We start from the raw sequence: 17,091 nt of genomic DNA on the forward strand, positions 1-17,091 counted from the left end.
GGAATGCTTTTTGTGAGGTTCTGAGTCAGTTATTGTGTACAAATGATACTGAGACCTGATTTATTATTATATCAACCCAATTCATTTATCCTTCTGAAAACAAAGTAGTCTTCATGGTGACATTTACGTGCATTCAAATGAGTGAGGGAAGTTTCACTTTAAGCCTGTGGTCTGCAAACTGCTTTGCTGAGATTCTGGTCAGTCTGCAGGAACTAGCACCCATTCCTCTGTGAAGAACAGACAGTGTCTCCTTATGCCCCAAGACAACTGGAGTTTTCTTCAATAGAGAGCTCAGACCAGTTCCATATCTATTTAATCCCATCTTTCTCTGTTAAGGTGGAAAGCCAGAGAGCAAAATTTATGAAAATAGAGACTAATAAACTCGGGTTAAACAGCCCAATGGTGCCAGTTTTTTTCTCTGCTTCAGTCTTTGTTCCTACTTAATCCTTTTCCACGCTATTACTCCTTTCTGGTTTTCCCCATTCTCATTTATATATGTGTTTTGTGTTAATCTATATGCAGCTCCTCAGCTGGAATTCTTTTCTGTTCATATGGTAGTGATTGGCCTGCCCTTTATAGAGCTGAATCAACAAACACTTATGCAGTAATTGTCTCCTGTTGGTCACACACACATCCTGCTTCCAGAATTATAGTGCTACAACAGATGGACTTGCTGGAAGGAGGCAGACATTAAAAAAGAAATCAAATCCCCTCCCCCTCAAACTTCTTTGCATTTCTTATTTGCACAGAAGGCAGAAACAGTATCAGGAGCAGCACTTTTCTCTTTCTTAGGGCTAGGGAACTGCTAATTTCTAGAGGAGGGAAAACCTCATTTCTGTTACTCATTTTGCATAACTATATATATGTAATGAATTAAACTGAAAAGAGTTTCCAAGGTCATTGGAACCAATGAAAATCTGCCTATCTTACAAACAGTACTATAATATAAAGTTTCATGGACAGTATAAGCTTCACAGGGAATTACATATGTAATTTAGGTAAAACTTTATGATTTCTCAGGCACCTTGAGTTTTTGCCTTCCTAGAAGACTACACCTTAGATGTCCGTAGAAGACCACACCTTAGATGTCCATAGAAGACCAACATGAAAATTAAAATAAAAAACACCATTATCAGGAAACTGTTTAAAAAAACAGAAAAGGCAGGGGGACAAAATTTGTGTAAAGATAAAAGCTACTGTAATGTAAAAGACTGACTAAAATCAAAGTAGCTTGGCTTTAAAACCAAACCAATTTTCTTTCACTCAGTTTTTCTGGAAGGTTTAAAAAAAGAAAAAATAGTCACTGGTCTATTTAAAGGATGGTGCATTCTAAGCAAAAATAAATAAATGGTATTGCAGATACTCAAGGAAAAAATCTTTATTAGGCATGCATATTTTTTTCCTTCTCAGCAAACAGTTAAAATTCCCTTTCTTACAACTAATTACTCTTCAGGTGCCATAGTAGTGCTACCAAGTGGGAAATTTATAACAGAGACTTGGGCTACTTGCCAAGTGAAAATTAAGGAGGTAAAGAACCTACGCAGTCACTGCAGGGTACACTCACGTTTTAGAGGGAGAACCCTGATTCAGACATATCAAATGGTTGTAAAGCACACATTTGTGTGTGGGATTTGTGTGGTTTTTTGCAAGAAATGCTTTCTGGAAGTGAAGTTTTAAGACACTGCAAAGGAAATAATGGGTTTCTAAAAAGATAAATTTCACTATCAAGAACATTTTTATTGTTTCTTCTTAATACTTCTACCACTTTGGATTTTAGAATTTTCTTACACAGGCAGAAAGTAAATAAACAAGCACACAAACTATGAAAAATAAAAGGTTGAAACAATGTCTGGATTTAGGGAGACAAACACTTCAAGAGTGCCAAAATTACAAATATCCAAAAATAAGCTTCCATAAACCACCATAACGATAATGTTCTGAGTAAAGTTAGTGAAGTTGTGGTCCTGGGCTAAGGGAAGTATAGTCAAGCAACTGTAAACATTAACAACATGGCTTGGAAGAGATGCCATGTTGCCTAATTTATCTAAAAAAATAAATCCTTCAGCAGACAAGGGCAGGTGTTTGTGCAGTCAGTCCTTCATTATAGTCCCTGAGGAATCTAGAAGATCGACTCTAGATTTAAGATTTAAATGTTCCAGATGTTCACTTGGAGACAGATTTTACAGTTCATGCGACCTAAGGACTGTCTGGCATCTGTTGATTTTCAAAATATATGTACATGCATGGTTTTGTGTATTTTTCTTGAAGATCCACACAGATATGTTTGTTGTGTATATTTGTCTGCTCTAAAGAGTTCAGAATTCTGGACTCAAGTTCTGGTTTTGTTTGGCCTCATAAGTGCTTTACAGTAATGTAGATTTTTGTCTTTGTTTCATTTCTGCAAAAGCAATTCCTTGCATATTTCTGAAAAAAATGACTGTGAAGTGACTGCATATGTGAGAATCAAAGTTTACATTCTCCAAGGATTCACATTAACACTGAGTCAGGACCATCTGTACAGAAGTACAGTAGTTAGATTTTGCTCTCTGTGTATAGAAATAACAGCTAGAGCAGCTACTTAATGCAGAAGCAATGGTATGTAGAATTTTCTTAGTTTCTAAGAAAAGGATTTGATAGAAATTGTTGGAAAAATCCAGAATTTTTTTTTTCTAAAGTTTATTCCCTGCCTCCCATTTCTATCATTAAGTGACTGCTTTTAAGAAGTATGTTCATATTGCATACAACACAGTAATTGCAGTTAGTTTTATGCAGTGTCATTCTTGCTGCAAAATACCAGACAGAGTATATTGAATAAGAATTTAAAATCATAAGCAGGTTAAGTCACTAGTGCCTCTCTTATTCACATCAAAGCTATTCACAGGTCCACTGCTTAAAGGTACCATAGGATCATTTGCATCAGTTCACCAGTGTTTCTCAAGTGATGTTACAGGAAAAGCTGCATTTCTTAATGGAATGCCATGGACATTTGCAAAATGCTTGTCAATACTTCATCAGGAAACCTGAATCTCAGAATACGAACAAGTCAACTGGTCAAATGCTGGTTAGAGCATATCCTCCAAAGGAGAGGATATGCTCTTTTTCTTCCTCTGATAGCATGAAAAGATATTTCTTGGTTTGTACATAGGATAATACTAATCATACATACAGAATTTGTGAGTGATATCCTTTGGAGCGGATAGTGTGAAGGTTTAAGTAAAGGGTTTTTTCCATTTCAGCAGATGAATCGCTACATTTTTACTGAACTGGGAAGGAGCTTTTTGCTTTCTAGAAGACTGCATATTTCAGCTGTAAATCAGACTGTGCTTTTTTTCTGACAGCACTTCAAATATACCTCCAAACTTTATTTTAGCTATTTGACTTCACTTTTCTTTGAATTTTAGGGAAACTTTTTCCCCCTGAGCTCATAGTTTGTTTACCTGGTAGATTATCTCAAACATAGAACATGAGCATGAAAAGCAGAAAAGTAAAGCGCAAAAGGAAGCTTTTTATTCTTTAAAGTTTGTGTCTTTCTTTACATATTCTCTTGACTATTTTTGTCTTTTTTGCCCATCCAATGACAGTTCAGAATTCAGTGTTGCATCTATAAAATCAACATCACAGCTTCACTCCTCTTATGGTACCCAAATATGAGTAAATCAGCCAATTTATTATTCAATTACACTGAAACAAAGAAGAAACTGATGATGAACCTAGATGCATTGTAAATTGTTGAACCTAACTATTATTTATACAAACATTTCACTTAGACTCTGGTTCTCCTGAGGGGATTTTTCAGTCTTTAAAGATGTATTGTTATTTACATAGTAATTTTTGCATGTCTGTGATTTCCTTAAGTAAATTTTCAGAATAATCATGAAATTATAAGCTGAATGCTCTTTGTAATTATCTTGCAGTAATTATTTGGGCCGGTTTTGTGGGCTTTCTGTACAAATATTGTCCAGTTAGAAATTCTTGTAGACATATCCAATTGTTTCCTACCAAAACACTTTTACACGTGTCCTGGTTTTATTTTTTTGACTTCTCTTACATGGAAACACTTCAGAGCATCTGTGCATTTTTTACTAAGTTAAAAGAGCTTCTGCATTTAGTGTCATCTTTTCTAAATTAAGTGTTGGGTTTTTTCTTCCTCCGATAGCATGAAAAGATATTTCTTGTTTTGTACATAAGATAATACTAATCATACATACAGAATTTGTGAGTGATAAAATTTTATAAACCATTTTAGAATTATTAGAATTTAGAAGACTTTAAGTTAATCATAAACGGTAATTTTTACAAATAAACTTTGCAAGAAATTTCTTCTATATCAGTAGCATAAGCAGGAATTCTTACGTTCATATATACAAGTAATAAAAAAAGAGTAAAAACAGACATGCTCTAATGACCTCATATTTCAATAGATAAAAAATAATTTAAAAAGAATTCAGATTGTTTCTGTTCTGTTAAACAATATCCCTTTCCATTCTTACAAGCCACCCTTAAATCACTTGTTACTTTTATCTATCTTAAAAATAAAACCCCTATATACGCCATATTTAACACTTTTGCCAAACTTGGTGCAAAACCATTTTTACCCCTATCCACCTTTGGGTAATGGTCTAATGAAACAATAAAAGAATTCTGTGTAGATGTTTAGAAAAGGTCTATTCCCAAAACCATCAGGAGAATCATGATTTTCTCTCCTTCTTTAGGAGCATGTAGATAATCTGTTCCTAACTGCTTTTAATAAGGGTAGTTTAGGTTAATTTACAGGAACTGTAATATTTGGGCACAATATTTAAAAATATGTAAAGAAGGTTTCTCAAAAATATTTAAAAATCAAACCAGCAAATTTTCTCTTCTACTTTTTCTGGAAATACAGTAGAAGTGGAAAGGTAAACCAGAAGGGATAAACATATGATAAAACAGGATGTACTGCCTGCCCTTTCCAGAGTTTGCAAATACAATCTAAATGAGCAGAGGTTTATCTAATAACTGAACTAAACTACATGTCAGCATAAGGCTGAAGTCTTCTCAAAATTTGATTAAGTTCTGGTTTTTTGCTTATGAGGTAACACTGCTGCTACCCTTGCAAATATGTTTTACAGGCCTTGAAGAGACTTGTTTGCAGACACAGTAGATAATTAAAAGCTCAAAACACACCACCAATCCATGTGTTCTTGACAGAAAGGCTTGCCGCGTTGTTTCAGACCTGAGCAGTGACATTATCTGTAGGCAGGAAAAATTGTCTGTAATGTACTTCAAACTTCAGTTTTGTGTAATTTAAGTTCTATTTTTGGGCCCTACTTGTAATTTCTGAAGGCCTTGAATCAACAATATTGAGCAGAATGAGAGGATTGAGTCCATCATTAGCAAATTCGCAGACGACACCAAGTTGGGAGGGAGTGTCGACCTGCTGGAAGGCAGGAGGGCTCTGCAGAGGGACCTGGACAGGCTGGAGAGTTGGGCTGGTTACAACGGGGTGAGGTTCAACAAGGCCAAGAACCGGGTCCTGCATTTTGGTCACAACAGCTCCCTGCAGCACTACAGGCTGGGAACAGAGTGGCTGGAGAACAACCAGGCAGAAAAGGACCTGGGAGTTTGGATTGACAGGAAGCTGAACATGAGCCAGCAGTGTACCCATGTGACCAAGAAGGTCAATGGCATCCTGGCCTGGATCAGGAACAGTGTGGCCAGCAGGACCAGGGAAGTGATTCTGCCCCTGTACTCAGCGCGGTGAGGCCTCACCTGGAGTACTGTGTCCAGTTCTGGGCCCCTCAGTTTAGGAAAGATGTTGAGGTGCTGGAGCAGGTGCAGAGAAGAGCAACAAGGCTGGTGAAGGGACTGGAGCACAAGTCCTATGAGGAGAGGCTGAGGGAGCTGGAGTTGTTTAGCCTTGAGAAGAGGAGGCTCGGGGGAGACCTCATCGCTCTCTACAACTACCTGAAAGGAGGTTGTAGCCAGGTGGGGGTTGGTCTCTTCTCCCAAGCAATCAACAGTGGAACAAGAGGGCATGGTCTTAAGCTGCACCAGGGGAGGTTTAGGTTAGACATTAGAAAGAAATTCTTTACAGAGAGGGTAATCAGCCATTGGAATGGGCTGCCCAGGAAAGTGGTGGATTCTCCATCCCTGGAGGTTTTTAAGATGAGGCTGGATGTGGCACTTAGTGCCATGGTCTAGCAACTGTGGTGGTAGTGGATCAAGGGTTGGACTTGATGATCTCAGAGGTCCTTTCCAACCCATCTGATTCTATGATTTATGAATCTGTGAATAGGTTTTTCTATGTTGTAGGTTTATTAAAACTTTGCTGAACCTAATAACTCAAAAATCAGGCTATGCAGTCACACTTATAAAGGCTGAAAACAGAGAAAGAAAATGCTCTGTGACTCTCTGAGACTAGAATTCACATCTTTCAAGTCCTACTCCAAAATTCTGCCTAGAGTAAAACACAATCACTTAGTTAAATACGTTTGTTCTGTTTGGTTACTAAATGGAGAAATCTCCGTGTAATATTTCCTCTGACCACTGATTGCTGCTGAAGTTGACTTGGAAATAAAATAAGGACTTGCTAAAGGTAAACATGGATGTAACTGACCTTTTAAAATACTTCTACTCCAAACTTTTTTTTATTATTTTTATATTTTGCTGCATTGCTTACAGCATCCTGAAAGTCAGTTTCGTTAGCAGAACTACTCTGTAATATATATTTATGGTGAAACTGTGCTGTCATTACAAAACAAAAATAAAGCAAAATATCTTTTGCATTTATATTGATCTCTGAAGAAAAATTACAATAGACCTGTTGCATTATTGATGAACAACATTTGAAACACATTGCATGTAGGAAATAAGTCTCATTCATAAATTAGAGAGAACAGTTGGCATGAACTAGAACTATACTGGACTTATACTCCTGTCAAAATGAAATAACTTAGAGATAGGTAAATTCTAGAAAAATATGTTATAAAAAAGAAATTTCGGAGACTACATGAAATTCAGAGAATATACTTACAATAAGCACAATTTGTATTGCTGTATCATTTAGAAATCTTAAAATGTATTTTTCTATATTAGAAGAAAGAACATGTATCAAAAGAATTAGCATGTTTTTGTAATGTTACCAAACAGAGGTAGTACACATATCTAACATGTTTATCTGATAGTCTATTATAGTAATAGAACATATATATAGAATATACAACATACTTTTAAATACATTGAAGTAAACCCTGACAGATATCATCCTGTAATTTTTATGTTATCGATTTGTAGCTTATTTTTTTCACCTTCCCTGTAATTTGACCAAACTTTCCTTGTGCACTGAATCTTATGTTATTATTAGGAAAAAAACCCCACTAATCAAAACTGAACTTAATTTGCATTTTTTCCCTAAAAATTTCCTGAATACAGTACAATTTGAGATCTGCAAAAGCTCAACAAATACTATCATAATAGGATTTCCTTTTGTGCTCACAGGAATGTCTTCATTGAATTCAGTGACATCTGCTCATCAATTAAAGTGAAGCATAAAGCTTGACTGCGTTCTTGAACCTTCTCTACAATGTAAAGTGTTCTATGGGTAATAGGGTTTTGTCCGAGAATATTTATTCACCCTTAAATCTCATGCAAAAAAAGTTAATTGATTTGGGAATAATTATTTATATGTTGCCAAGAGATTATATTTCAGCTCTGCAAGTCTGGTTTTCTAATAGATCATCACAGAAAACCAGTTTGGGTTGCAACTGGACTAGTACTCTTAGGTTTGTTCACTAGAGTGGTCCATGAATTATGCATTATTAGTAACTACTGCTATTAAGTATGAAAGTGATTTACTAATCACTTCACACATGTGCTTATTTTCACTGAATTTAATGAAATTTCAAAACATCCTGGTTGTGGTCATAAAACTAAGTTTTACTGGCTCTAGTCTTGCATATCACTCTATGGTGAGATCACTCTATAGTGAGAAGTTCTTTCATGCTTTGAACTTTCAGGGAAGGAATGACAATAGAGGAAGTATTCTGATAGACTGTGCAACAACATGCAAGATATAGCTGCCATGTGTTTCCATCAGCCATATATCCTACCTTGGAAGTTTGAATTCTCTCCACTTGTTTCATGATTAATTCTTACCTAACAGTCTCTCTTTTATCTCTTTCCCAGCCTAGATAAATGTATTCTTGATTGTGTTATTATGAAAAGTTTTCAAGACTTACAGGAAATTGGGGAGATAATTTTATATTCCTTTATATTGTGAACATTAAATGAGTTGATTCTCTTACCTTCTTTTACCTTATTTCTCTTTCCTTTGCTCCTGTCCTAAATTCCTGTCCTAAATTTCCCCGATTGTGAAGATATGGAACATAAGATTGGTGGAAGAAAGTGCTCAGTATGTTTAGCAAGATAGATACATATACTAGGAGAATTGGTAAGAGACAGTTCTTTATTTGAGAAGTTGGATTTTCTAAGAAGTTGGATGAGCAAGGTCACGGGATTGCAAAAATGGTTCTATGACCTGAAAGTATCAGAAGTTTTATAAGCACATACACTCATTTTTGTTGTGTGCCCCTGTGTAAGTCACTGCTTATTGAAATGTAAATAGGAAATAAAATTCCAAAAATTATTTCCATCGTACTTGGTATTACTTAGTATTTGAATTGGAGCTAAGCACTGCTACATGGAACACAGTGTAGACTCAATGTCTCAGTTCATGCCGTAAGGTTAAATTGGTGCATATAAGTACCACTTCATCATTTTCACTAGCTCAGAATCTCATATACCATGAAATTAATTTTTCAGTTGATCCTTCACGTGAATGATAACATTATTTTTTTCCCTAAGATAATGGTTTACACCTTACACATATCTTCTGTCTAGATATACTATGAAATAAACAACATTCTTTTTGCAGTTTGTTTCAGAGGTAAAATCTTTCACTCATTTTTTTAAAAATTAGTGGCAATGTGAAAAATCCAAACCAGTGCAAGAGGATATCTTCAGTCATTGACAACTAGTCTAAGCTTTCAATCATCCACCAGAGTCTGATTGAAAAGTATAGATCATTATGACCTCACGGTGTTTTTAATGAGGAAATCATTACATCATAATGAAAACCAATACATCGCTCGAGTTCACATTGAGTGAGGCTGAATGGCTGTCTCCTGGGAACTAGGACTCTAAAGAAAAATGAGAGTCCTAGTAGGTAATGAGCTGACTGTGAACTCCTATTGTCGTTGTGAATAACACTAGTGCAGACCTTGAATGTATAAACTGGATTCTATACAATAGGAGCAGAGACAATATGTTTCCTTTTCCTTGGCATGATTTGACTACTCACAGAGTACTCTGTGCAGTTCTAATACACAGAATCCAAGAAAGAAATTATAGAAAGTAAAAAACATTTGAAGACTTATGAGAAGGATTTGAAAATATACCATTCCAGAGAACAATGTGTGATTTTCAGAGAGGAGATTAACAGGTAACTCAAGTTAAATATCTAGGAAAAAGAAATCTTGCGGAGTCTGCAGTCTAGCAAAGGAAGATTGAAAAAATATCCAAGGACTCAAATAAGATAGAATCATACCAAATACGAGATCTGTATTTTCTATGTGACTGTAATTGATCATTGCCAGTTTGAGTCAGAGAACTGCAGTGATATTGGACAATAAAAAGGAAGAATTAGAGAAATCAGTTGCTTGTGGTTAGCAGTGGGCAGAGTCTTTCTTAGGGGAATAAAAAAAATATGTCTGTTTTGTAGGAAGCATGAAAAAAATTGCAGGAAGAGAGAGGATGTGTTTAATGGCATGAGCTGAATTAATGAGAAATATAAACAGAAAGGTATGTTCTCAACTTCAGTAACACTGTTCATTTATCTGAAGAACTGATGGAAGAAATGCATGTACTTCATAGAGCACAGCTGGGCAACAGTATTTTTGTAATGAGTGCCAAAATGGGTTTAGTAGTGCTGTGGAAAAGAGATGTAAACATGGACAATGAATTTAAGATATGTCAAACTACTGTTTTATAAGGATGTACCTTAGACAAGGAAGAGTGTTATAATGACGTTCAAACATCAGGTTATAAGGAAGAGAAATTATGAGGCAGGGGAGGAAAATATCACCGCTCAAGACATATACATATGGAGTGTAGAAAATAGATATTGTAATAAAGGAAGTAACTCAAAGGAAATGCATATTCCACAGTATGCAACAGCAACATTTAAAGAGAAGTAGTCTTGAGCAGAAGACACGCAGAGAAGAAAAAATAGCTATTGTGGTGTAATGTACACAGAATTTAGAATACATTAGCCCTGTACAACCGTTTAACGTTGCTAATTGCAGAGCTGAGAGAAGACTAAAGCTCATTAATTTAGGTAATATGTAACTTGGTAAGGAAAATGCAGAAGAGAAAAAGATAAATTATGATTTTTTTTTAAATATTTCTTTCATATTCCACCTGTAGGGTTGAGCATAAAGAAACAGTTTTTCTGTGAGGTAGTAACGACATTTTTAAAGGCAAAAGCTTTTCATTTCAGTTGGAGGCATAGAGGTAGATTAATCTTTTTTTTTAGTCAAAATCTTGATAAAAGACTAAAGCTGAGATATTTTGTCAAAGGCTTGGCTTCAAAAGATTAAAAATACTTATTTTTCAAAGTATTGTTTGTAATATAAATTTTGGCAGAAAAAATTTAAATTTACCACAGAAAACTGAGGGAAAGGCATTCTGATAGAAAGTAATTTCAATTAAGAATCTATAGGTGCTGCACTTACCTGAAGATATAAATTTTACAAGTTCTTTTACCAAAGTTGGATAATCATAAATAAAACTAAGCAGTCAGAGACATAAATTTCAATTGTTTTTTTAGGGAAGTCTACTTTGAGTAGTTACTCTGAAAAAAGATAAAAGCATGTTTTCAATGAACATAATTTTGATAGGAAGGCATTACTACAGCTTAGAGTGTATTCTATTGCAGACCACTATCACATATATTTTTGAGTACAGCTCAAAACATACTTTCATTTTCTTGTAAATTCCTCCAAAGTTTGTGAATATTGCATTGTCCTGTGTTTATTTCCTTGTCAGGAATCATAAAAGTTTAAATTTATTTTTATTATTCAGGTGCTGGTTTATGATATTTGCTATACTCTTCATAAGTAGGAGTGAAAAACTTGTTTATATATACAAATAAATATTTTCTTATTTACATATACTCAACTGTGTAGCTCTAGACTAGTCTTTACACTAGCAGCTTTTGTGGTAGTCATCCTGTGTACAGTATTCATTTTATATATATATCAGATCCTCAAGGGCCATGGCTTTTGCCAGATGAAGCACTTTTGATTTTGAGGCTATGAAATACAGTTCTGTTATTGATCTGTGCATGACACAGCCAGTCTCTCTGCTGGCAGAGCGTAGCAACATTTATCCAGGAATTTGTGAAATGTCACTCGGATCATGTTCATAAGGTAAACTGTGCAAAAAACCAGGATCCAAGCTGAGAATCCATGAGGAATTGTACTTGACTCTCTTATTCCTTCATCCTATCTTCTTGGTCAGCCAAGTGGTATTTGTTAAAACAATGTCTATGTTTTGCGTTAGGTGTTGAAGAAAGTGTGATTAGCACTAGGAACACCATGTAGTGTAGTCATACTGCTGTTTTTCTCAGGTTTTTAAGTCACTTGGGAGAACAAGATTTTAAGTCAATGAAAGTGATCTAAACATTGCTTTTGTTTCTAGTGAAATGCTGAATCCTGTACAGCTGCAAGCAGGAAACTCTGCTTAGATCTTCTGAAGAATTTTAAGTTTTCTTGCTTCCCTTTGCATGTAGAGATGTGCAGCAATTCATGTTTGTCATTAAGATCTCAGTAAGCAGCAGTGGTCAGAAAGGGTGTGTGACTGTTTTTACAGATAAAATTGTCAAAATACTGGTAATTACATGTTTTCTTTCTTTAAAAATTATGATTGAAAAAGGCTGCACATTTTTGCTAGTATCAAAAGCATGTAATATAAAAAATATTGAAAACTAAAATATATAATTAAAAAGCACACTTCCATATACTATTTATCTATTTGTAAAGGGTCAAATGTCGCTTTTCCAGACATTTTTATAGGTAGTGTTTCAGCAATAGAAACACTATTATCTGTTATCTGCAAATGGCTGTAGCACCTTCTCATTAAAAAAAATTGTTTTGAAATATAAAAAAGACACAAAAAGCTGCGCTGCCTGATTTTTTTTTTGTCTTTCTAAAGCAGTTATAGCAGTAACAATTTTAAAGTTAGCCCTTAAGGAAAAAAAATATTTTTATATTTGCAAACATTTTTCAATTTGAAACATTAAAATTGTTTAAAAAGTATCTACATATTTGATTTAAAAATCAGTTATTAGTTAAAGTAAGAAGAAACAGGTTTTATTGAAGTGATAGTTTTGAGTTTGGCAGTCTTGGGATTTTTTTCCAAATATAACAAGGATTTTCTTTTATTTCTCTAAGATAATTTCTTTAGTTTGAATCCCACAAGACAAAATCAAAATTTACTTGCAATATCACTAATGAATGACCACTGAAATGTTCTTGCTCTCTGCTTTTTCAGAGGTTTTTCCAATGTTTATACATAAAAATATGGAAAACCTAGGGGAGAAAACTTGTTGTTGGTCATGAAAAAATATTTGCATCAATAAATTTGATGCATTTATTTTTACATGTTATCTCTCCCATTACAAGGTTAACATATGCGAGATGCAAACTCAGTAAGGTGCGGAAAAAAATCAATATTTTAGTTCGTTGGATTTCAGGTCAAGTTGTGACTTTTTTGTTTGATTGGTTTTTGTTTAGTTTCCTTGGTTTTGTGGGGGTTTTGCCTTGTGGATACGTGTGTTTATTTTGCAAAGATCCACAGGCTGAACAAATACTGTTGTTAGAAACACGATGATGGAACTTCATAGCATGAAGGCCACCAGCTTGTCAAACTATTGTTCTTCATAGCAGAACCATTGCCAGCTTGTCAGGCATTATTTATTAAAGAGGACATTTGTTGTACTACTTAGCAGTGTCAAGGCACTCTGTGCAATATCGTATCTTGGTTTGGAAACCACATACAAAATAAACATATTGGAAGAAAGGAACAAGAATTTTAGTAAGTTTTGAACATACTGACTATGAGAAAAGATTGAATGTCTATAATTAATGAAATACATAAAATAACAGATTAATGGTAAAGACTGAAGGAGTGTAATACCTCCTCAGGCATAAAAGATTATTTAAAACAGCTAGTGGTCAATTTGTGCTTCTATATCAATTAAGGAGAATGGATTTCATTTTTCAGAAAAGACCATATATATATGTATAAGGCAAATTTTCTCTCTGAGGGCACTAAAGAACTGCAGAAGGCTACCAGGAGAATCTTCTCTGCAGTTACACCAAAGTATTCAGGAATTGTCTATTTATTCTCTAATGAAAAGCCTTTTTTTTTTGTAAATAACTAGCATATCTTAATACTGAAGGGTTTGAGCAATGGAGCTAGCAGCTAGTCCTTGGAAATTTCTACTCCTTGGACACAAAGTTCACCTTTTCTTCCGTGCAGCTTGTTACTGCTTGGTTTCTAGTAAGGTTTATCAATGATCAGAAAGCAGAACCGTAACAATAGTTCCCGCATCTTGTCCTTCAGGGAACAGTGTCAGAAATAAACATATGCTAGAGTTCTTCTGAACTCTTCTGGATTTTGGAAGAGGAATCTTCAGTTTCACCAGTTCAGAACTGTTATGTCTTCTGCAAAGCACCGGTTTCCTGTTAGACGCTATTTTCTTACTTGTCCCACACCAAGATATCTTTCTTTTTTTTTTTTTTGTCTTTCTACCTAGGCATAAACGAATAGGAGTCAAGAGCTAAGGCACCTTCAACAACAGTAGAGAAGTGTTACAACTAAGAGTACTTCTGAGACAGGGAACTACACCTGAGATTCCTTTTTAAAAAAAATTCTCTACAGCGTTCCCTCCTTGGGATTGTTCTAATTTTAATGTACCTTAGACCCCCCCCCCCCCCCCACATTGTTGCAGACAATGAGTGCTGTTTTACAGGATTCTATGGCATCCCTACTGATTTACTGTTTCTGTAACATAATGGGAGGAGTTTTTTAGATTTTCCACCATATTCATTTACCTAAAGTGCCTGAACCTCATGGACTCAGTTGCTGCTAGAGAAGGTAGAAGATTGTGCTTTCTTGCTAATGTTTTGCACAATATGATTTGCTCTCCTAAAGCTTAATTGGGAATTAATAAGGTAATCATGGACTGTTCCTGTAGCTTGTGTGATGTTCAGATTTATTTTGCATCACTCCATGCTACCTTTGATTCCTAATGTGCCAAGAGCTTCAGTTCCTTTCTCAGTAGTGTATGACTGTATGACTAGCCATAACAAGTCTCACAAGATTCACAGGCACTGGAAAAGGATTTACTTTTTGGTGGCCAAACTGTCCACAGTTTTCAGTTCATTTGCAGATTCAAATGTGGTCCTGTGGTGTTTAGAGTATTATGTACACCAAAGAGAAAGGTATGATTTTGTCTATACTCTTATCTTGGTGAAGCAGGCAGAAGAGAATGAGGGAAATGCTAAGGGACAGCAGCTCTAGGTCTGTTTCAAGCTGGGATGTAGAATTACAGGGATTAGGTGCAAATACAGTGTTGTCCACAAACTGTTCATGTATATGAAAATAATTAATTGCCCAAGTGAGTCATAGTATTGATGATCATAATGATAAAGGGAATGTATATTTCACTTTATACATTAGACTGAAAACATGGCTTTTTCTTGTGATGATCTCTTCAGGTATTTAATAAGTAATGCATTTTATTAATGCAATGTATTTTACCCAAAACTGTTCATTTATGCCTGTAATTTTAGCAAGAGTTCCAATGATAACATAAATTACAAATTAAAGATAAGACTGTTGGGGTTCATTTACAGGAATCCAGGGATGAATTACCACCTTAATTTATATGCAGTACATTGTAGTGGTAATTTTTAAATGCAGTTCATTGTTTTGAAAAATATTCCTGTGTTTGCATCCTCCCTACAATGTCTGTCATCAGCTTTCTCATACTTCTCAGAAGTGGCTAGCAGTATGTTTTTATTTTCTTACATAAAAATGTAAATAATAAATAAATATTTGTATAATGTCACCTTTGTATGACTAGGAGAATTCCAGGTGCTTAACACTTTTTTCCCAACTCTTTGTTGTTTATTTCTATATTTCTCCTGCTCTATGAGAACATAGACCTTTACCATTATCTATGTTTGTTAATACAGTTCATATTTAAAATGTTTTGCTTTTACACAGCTGTCTATGTTAAAAAACCAAAAAACCAAACAACCTTCTGAGGATCTTTTTTTATCTTCTGTTGATATTTGAAGCAGTTACAGGTGAAATTCTTAAATAATTGTATAAAATTAAGCATAGAGCTATCTGTACAAATTTTGTTCCTTGAATATTGCAACCAACTTCTAACAATAACTATAACCTACATTTTAGTAATTTTTGTCTTAAAACAGTTCTATCACTTCCTCAAAATAAAATGGAAGAGAATGCTCTTTAACAGTTGAAAATATGAGATTAAAAAAAAAAAGGAAAATGATATATAAAGAGGAGTATGGGAGATGGAACAGCTTTCCCTACAAGCACAGATTTCCTGCCCACTTATATTTGAGAAGCAAAAATATTTCAGTTGAAAATGGTTTACTCTAAAACAGATGGAAATGAGGAGAGGTTAAATTAACATTTCACCATTTTTTCAGCTGTTTTGTTTCTTTTTTTGCTTATATATTCTCTTAAAAATAACTTTAAGTTTTAAAGCTATAGAGCTGTATGCTTTGGAAGTAACTGGGTAAATCAAAGAAAGTTTAAAAACAGTATTTAAAATAGCATTTTCATTTTGGTTTCTCTCTCTTTTATGTGAGTTATACAGAAAACAGATGGAAGCATTATTAATTTTTTCCCCCAATGAGTTTTAGTGCAGCATATTTATATGTGTTATCTGAAACATATGAATACTTAGTATTGCTGCTGTTAAATTCGTAATGAGTTGTAGGGATTGTGGAATTCCCTGACTGGCTCTCATGCAAGTAGTTCATTTGCAGTGCTTAGATGTGTTAAGATTAAGCAGGGGGAATATGGCAAGCACTATCCCTGACCCTAGATGAAAAATTCAAATTTCTAGCTTTTTGAGTTTGCCCCAACTCTTGTGTTTGATGAAAATCTGATAAATACTGTGTAGCCCTGAAGAAGATTGTGCAGTAAAACCTGGTCCTAACTACAAAAGATCACATGGATTCCATGTCTTGTATTGAAAATTCCCTAGTAAGTACAAAGCCATGGAAATCTTGAGGTAAATTTTATGCATCAGCTGGAAGTCTTTGCTTGTATATAGCAATACTTAATGTGCACAGGCACGTGAGGTATTGGAATACCCAACTTAACTAGTATTTATTTAAATAGCAATGGTGGGTACATGAAAACATTGGGTTTGGACTTCAACCATATCTTCACAACTGGCTTCCTATAATGTTGAGATATTTTCAGATGGGGCAAAGTGTTGTGAAACGTCTCTGTTTATATTGTCATTTTTAATTTATTTGTAGTAAAACATTTTCATGTACTGTGTTGGGTCTGATAGATATTAATGCTTCAAATAATCTAAACTAAATATGTAACATATAGTACAATATAGTGTAATACTGAATATTTTTATTTTTAAGAAGTATTAATTTTTAAAGTTCTGTAATTTTTACCTGGAAATGTTAAGGCCTTAGAGGCAATGTATTGCACATCTGTATATTCTAGCAGTTTGCATCTCCATATTGGAAAGTCTGTCACTACAAAAATTAAATCACATAGTTGTGGTCATATAATTGATCATAATGAAACTACTTACATAAGTAATGTTAAATAAATAGTTAATAGTCTTTGTATTCCTTTGAAATTTGCAAGGAGAGATGGAGTGCTGCATCTGCTTTAGTATGAAAGCAACCTAGTGTTAATATATACAGAAATTAGGCATGGGATACGGCAATGTTTACTTGTACAGAGACATGACATGAAATG

At 34.6% G+C, this 17,091-nt stretch overlaps 1 protein-coding gene across 19 annotated transcripts in view; it reads left to right on the forward strand.

The window, feature by feature from the left end:
* Positions 1–17,091, forward strand: part of CNTLN (centlein) — a 265,942-nt gene that overhangs the window by 202,988 nt on the left and 45,863 nt on the right. The window lies entirely within an intron of this gene.

This window comes from Corapipo altera, unplaced genomic scaffold (genome assembly GCF_003945725.1).
Source record: "Corapipo altera isolate COAL_440 unplaced genomic scaffold, ASM394572v1 61411, whole genome shotgun sequence".
In the NCBI taxonomy this organism is placed as follows: domain Eukaryota; kingdom Metazoa; phylum Chordata; class Aves; order Passeriformes; family Pipridae; genus Corapipo; species Corapipo altera.